This window comes from Theobroma cacao, chromosome 2, assembly GCF_053813885.1.
Source record: "Theobroma cacao isolate CCN51 chromosome 2, ASM5381388v1, whole genome shotgun sequence".
Taxonomy (NCBI): domain Eukaryota; kingdom Viridiplantae; phylum Streptophyta; class Magnoliopsida; order Malvales; family Malvaceae; genus Theobroma; species Theobroma cacao.
In genome coordinates this window covers 17,100,437-17,105,210 of record NC_142640.1, presented here as the reverse complement: position 1 = coordinate 17,105,210, position 4,774 = coordinate 17,100,437, and the positions used below count along the sequence as shown (strand labels likewise).

The window sequence follows — 4,774 nt, the reverse complement described above, 5'->3', positions numbered from 1 at the left end:
TCCTGATTGGTTGCAAGTTCAGACATTCTACAATGGCTGGTTGGTTCAATAAAAACCACAATTGATGTTATTGCTGGTGGGGCATTAATGAGTAAGAATGCTGCAGAGCATTAGTTTTAAAGCATGTTAACTTCGTTAATTCAAGTAATTCTAGTTCATTTTCATGTTGAAAGTCCTATTTTAAGCCAATGATAATTTAGTCCTTGTGTTTATAGGTTTTCAAATGCATAACGTTCAATAATGATGAACTATGCAATGCAGACTAAGTATAGATTTTTACTGAACATGTTGTGGTAATTTGGACATAATTCGAGATATAGATATCCAATCAACATGATTCTTAAACTATTGAAACTCTGAGAGGCAGACCTACAACTTTCATCTTTACCATTTTACCCAAATCAGCCTCGAAGTAGGAGAAAATTACATTTTAAAAATGAGATACTACAGTAGTTCTGAACCAATGCAGACAAGGAGCAGTGCCACCAGCCTTGCAAAGCTCAAGGCCGCAGCGCCCAAGGGAGCATCATGGATCTCATACAAAAACCTGAGAGGCCAACACCGCAACCCCCAAGGAGGAGCGTCGCGATGCGATTGTCGAATTTTCACGCAAGTGCATGCTATCACGAACAAGTAATATAGTAAAGTAGAGTATCGTTCCCATGGAGATTTGTTCCTAAATCTTTACTAACTATTAAAATTTATGACAAATGACTTTTATTTAACTAACTAAAATTTTTAAAAAAATTAATTAAAACAAGCACTAAATTAGCTAATAGAAATTAAAATTACTTGGAAAAGGCGACAAACTAAAACTTAGGATTATGGGTTCATTCAACACTTCATCTGATACCAGTTTCTCTTATTATTTACATTCATGGGTGGTTTTATTAACCTAGGATCCAAAGCTATGTACAAGTCTCCATTGAGATGCTTGCACAAATACCTAACTTAATTGGGTCACTATATGTCTACAGTAATCAATTAAATAAGGTTCATTAAGCTAGTGTTCTAATTTGGCTATGTATGGCAATTGGTGTATGTCTACCTGAATCACAAATTAGATCACCTAAGTGACATGAACATACACTATTCAAACCTTAGTCCAATCTAAAATCTCTCTGTTGAGTCTCAATTAGATTCACAAATCAGTTAATTGTTAGCCAGACAATTAAAGCATTAAGATCATATTTGAATAAGCAAAACTATACCCATTAATTGTAAATAAAAGACAAACTAATATTCAGATTACATGTTGAAATCCAACACAATCCTAGAAAAATAGTTTAGCTCATAATATCTAATAAAAACAATATCTAAAGAAATTTTGCTATGAATCCAAGTCAAAAAAAATAAGAAAAACACAAAAATAGAGAAAGAAACTAATTGTAAAAGCTTTGCAATCTCAATTCTCTGTCAAATTCTCTTGTTTTCTTGCTTTATTCTTGGCTTCTTTTCTCCAGAATAGTTGCTTGCTTCTTCCTCCTTAAAACCTCTAAAAAAGGACCTTTAAATAGGCTCCAAGTAACCTAATTTCCAAAATCTTGTCCAATTTTTATTTTTGGAAAATCGTCTGACACCGCAGCCATGATTTCTTGGAATTATAGCACTGCCTTTTTTGCTACAGTAGTACAACGGCCTTTCTCTCTTGCTGCCATGGTGCTTTAGCCTCAAAATTTTGTATGGTGCCTTTCCTTTCACCAGCGCTACAGCCTTGTTCTCCTCAATGCTAAAGCCTTGGCTTCGTCAGCAATAGTTGATCATTTTAAACCTGATTTTCACCTCAATATGATCTGTATTGGGTGAAATGGTAAACATGAAAGTTTTAGTATTGTCTCTTAACTTTTCAATGGCTTATAAATCACATCAATCAAACTTCTGAAGTGAAAGATATGCTCCAAATATCACATCATGTTTAGTCCATGCATATTACTACAATGCTCCAATTTAGACAAATATTTTGACCATGATCCGATTAGAACTGGGTGAAGTTGTAAACAAAAAAAGTTGTAGCCTTTCCTCTTAGCATTTTAGTGGCCTAAGAATCAGCTCATTTGAAGTTTTGGAGATAAAGATATGGTCAAAATACCAAAACATATACACATAAAGCTATCACTATACTTGTATGGATTTTCATCAAATGAGTCTTTTCCATCAAATTTCCTACAAAAGCAATAAGAGAAATCAGTAATAACTACTCTTAAAGTAATTTAAAATAAAATAGCATAAAATTAAACTAAAATAACTTAAATTAACTACTCAACATGTAATCAAACTTAAACTAGAAAAGCACCTAAAATGTTAAAATTCAAACCTAAAATCTCAAAGATCTCTATATAATAGAGTTATCAGGCATTGATTAAAAAAAGACTAAAACAATATATAAGGTAGGAGCATCTCGACGCCCCTAGACCAAGGTCATGGTGCTCTGATGTAGATTATTAAAGTGCAATCATTCAGGAAATGAGTTTTTAGGGTTTTTTGGATGCTATAAAGGGTGACTTTCAGAAGCTAAGAGAGGAGGCTTGGAAAGTGAATGAACAGTAGTTTTTGAGAGAAAAGAAAAAGGTTCTTTGATAGGGAAACAAGAAGAAATCGAAGGCAACCAAAGATTGAGAATTGAAAGAGGCTTTGGTATTCTTATTACTCTTCAATTCTTTCTTGTTCTTTTGCTTTAGAAATGATCTTTTCTTTTGAAATAATTATGTTTGCTATAAAAACAATGATGAAGGATTATGGGTTATTTCATTATGTAGTTCGAATATATAATTTTTCTTTGTGTAATATTAATGGATGACGTGTGGTTTATTCAATTATGTACTTGTTGCTTTACACTACTTGATCACCAGTTGAATTGTCTTAGGTCTCTAAATGTAACTTGACAGAGAGAGTTTAGAATAAACCATAGTTTTGAATAACCTTTGTTCAATTCACATCGGAGTTAGGTGATAGTTTTGTATTTAGGATATACATATACCTAAATACCTTAGGCAGCCAAATTAGAACACAAAAGTAATGAACTTTTTCTAATTAATTTGCATAAATATATGGAAGTAGTTTGGAAACTTGTACATAATATGGATTCTAGGTTAGCCATGTATCCCATTAATCTAAGTTAAGGACAATGATTAAATTCAAATGAAGTTTTAAAACACACCATAATCCTTGGCTTTTAAATTATTATCTCTCTTAGTGAAATTTTTTTTTATTTACTTAATTTTAAAGAGCATTCTTAGTTTAATCAACCATTTCAAATTGAGTGTTTGGGTAAGATAGATTTTGTTATAAATTTAGTACTTGGTAAGAATAGGTAATAATCTTTGTGGAAAAAAATATTCGACTTACCTTTATATTACTTATACGACCATGTGCACTTACATATATTAAACTAATATTAAGTTTTTGACATTGTGACTGGGGATTTGTTTTCCTATTTATCCTTACTGATATTAAATTAAACAAATTATCTTAGACCAAGCTTTTCTTTTTCTTTTGTGTTTTTTCAAGTGTATTTTGACATTGTATGCTCAAAGCACGAAACTTAGAGGTTATCTCATGTGACTTAGAGATCGAGCAGACATTTCGAAGATTGAGATGAGAAAAGCAACCAGGTTCTGTTTCTTCTAATTCAATGGATGAACAACCAAGAGAGTGGCAAGTCTAAGAGAAGGTAGTTGAAGAAAATCGTTCGTTCAAGGACTATGTTGTTCCTTTAGTACAAGGTATCCTATCAAGCATCAAAAGGCCAACCATTCAAACAAATAATTTTGAGATCAAGCCGACCATCTTCACTATGATCCAAACATCAATTCAGTTTGGCGGTCTTCACTCACATATCTCCAAGAAAATGCTCACATATCTAATTTCTTGGAGATATGTGACACATTTAAGCACAACATGGTCACGGATGATGCCACTTGGCTTAAATTATTTCCATTTTCATTTGAGTGATAGAGCAAAGGTGTGGTTGAATTCATTATGCATGGGTTTAATCAAAACATGGGATGACCTTGCCTAGAAGTTCCTTGCAAAATACTTTCCTCTGACAAAGACAGCTAAAACAAGGAACGATATCACTTCATTCATACATTTTGATAGTGAGTCGTTATGTGAAGCCTGAGATAGATACAAGGACTTACTTAGGCGTTGCCCACATCATGGTCTTCTAGAATGGCTTCAAGTATAGACATTTTACAATGGATTGTGTAGCCAAGTTTGAGACACAATTGTTGCAACTGTAAGAGGAGCTCTTATGGGAAAGACTATCGATGAAGCATATGACCTATTAAAAGAGATGGAATCAAACAATTATCAGTGGCCATCAGAACAATCCACACATAGGAGAGTAGTTAGAGTTCATGAGATTGTTGTCATCATGGCTTTAACTGCAAAAGTAGCTGTTTTAACTAAAAAGTTTGATTCTTTTAGCATTAATCCTGTTCAAAGTCCTTTTGAAATGAGTGAACATTGTGGAGATGAACATGGCAGTGATCAGTGTCCAAGTAAAGACATAGAAACTGTTCAGTTCATTGGAAACAAATAACAAAACAACCCATTTTCCAACGCATATAATCCTGGATGGAGAAACCATCCAAAGTTTTCATTGGAAAACAACTAGAAAGCATCAGTTTCGAAACCGAACATATCGTCTGGTTTTCAACATCAATCGAGAGCACCCATTACTGACAAGAGGTCATCAATAGAGGAGTTAATGATGCGATTAATGGCCAAGATAGACTCCCTTATCAATAGTCAAAAGCCTCGTTAAGAAACC

General features: G+C 33.3%; 1 non-coding gene across 1 annotated transcript; it reads right to left on the bottom strand.

The window, feature by feature from the left end:
• Positions 1-4,058: 4,058 nt before the first annotated feature.
• On the bottom strand, positions 4,059-4,164 carry LOC148764115 (small nucleolar RNA R71). Its single transcript, XR_016025014.1, has one exon. It is a non-coding gene; the product is annotated as a small nucleolar RNA R71 (small nucleolar RNA).
• Between the last annotated feature and the right edge of the window lie 610 nt (positions 4,165-4,774).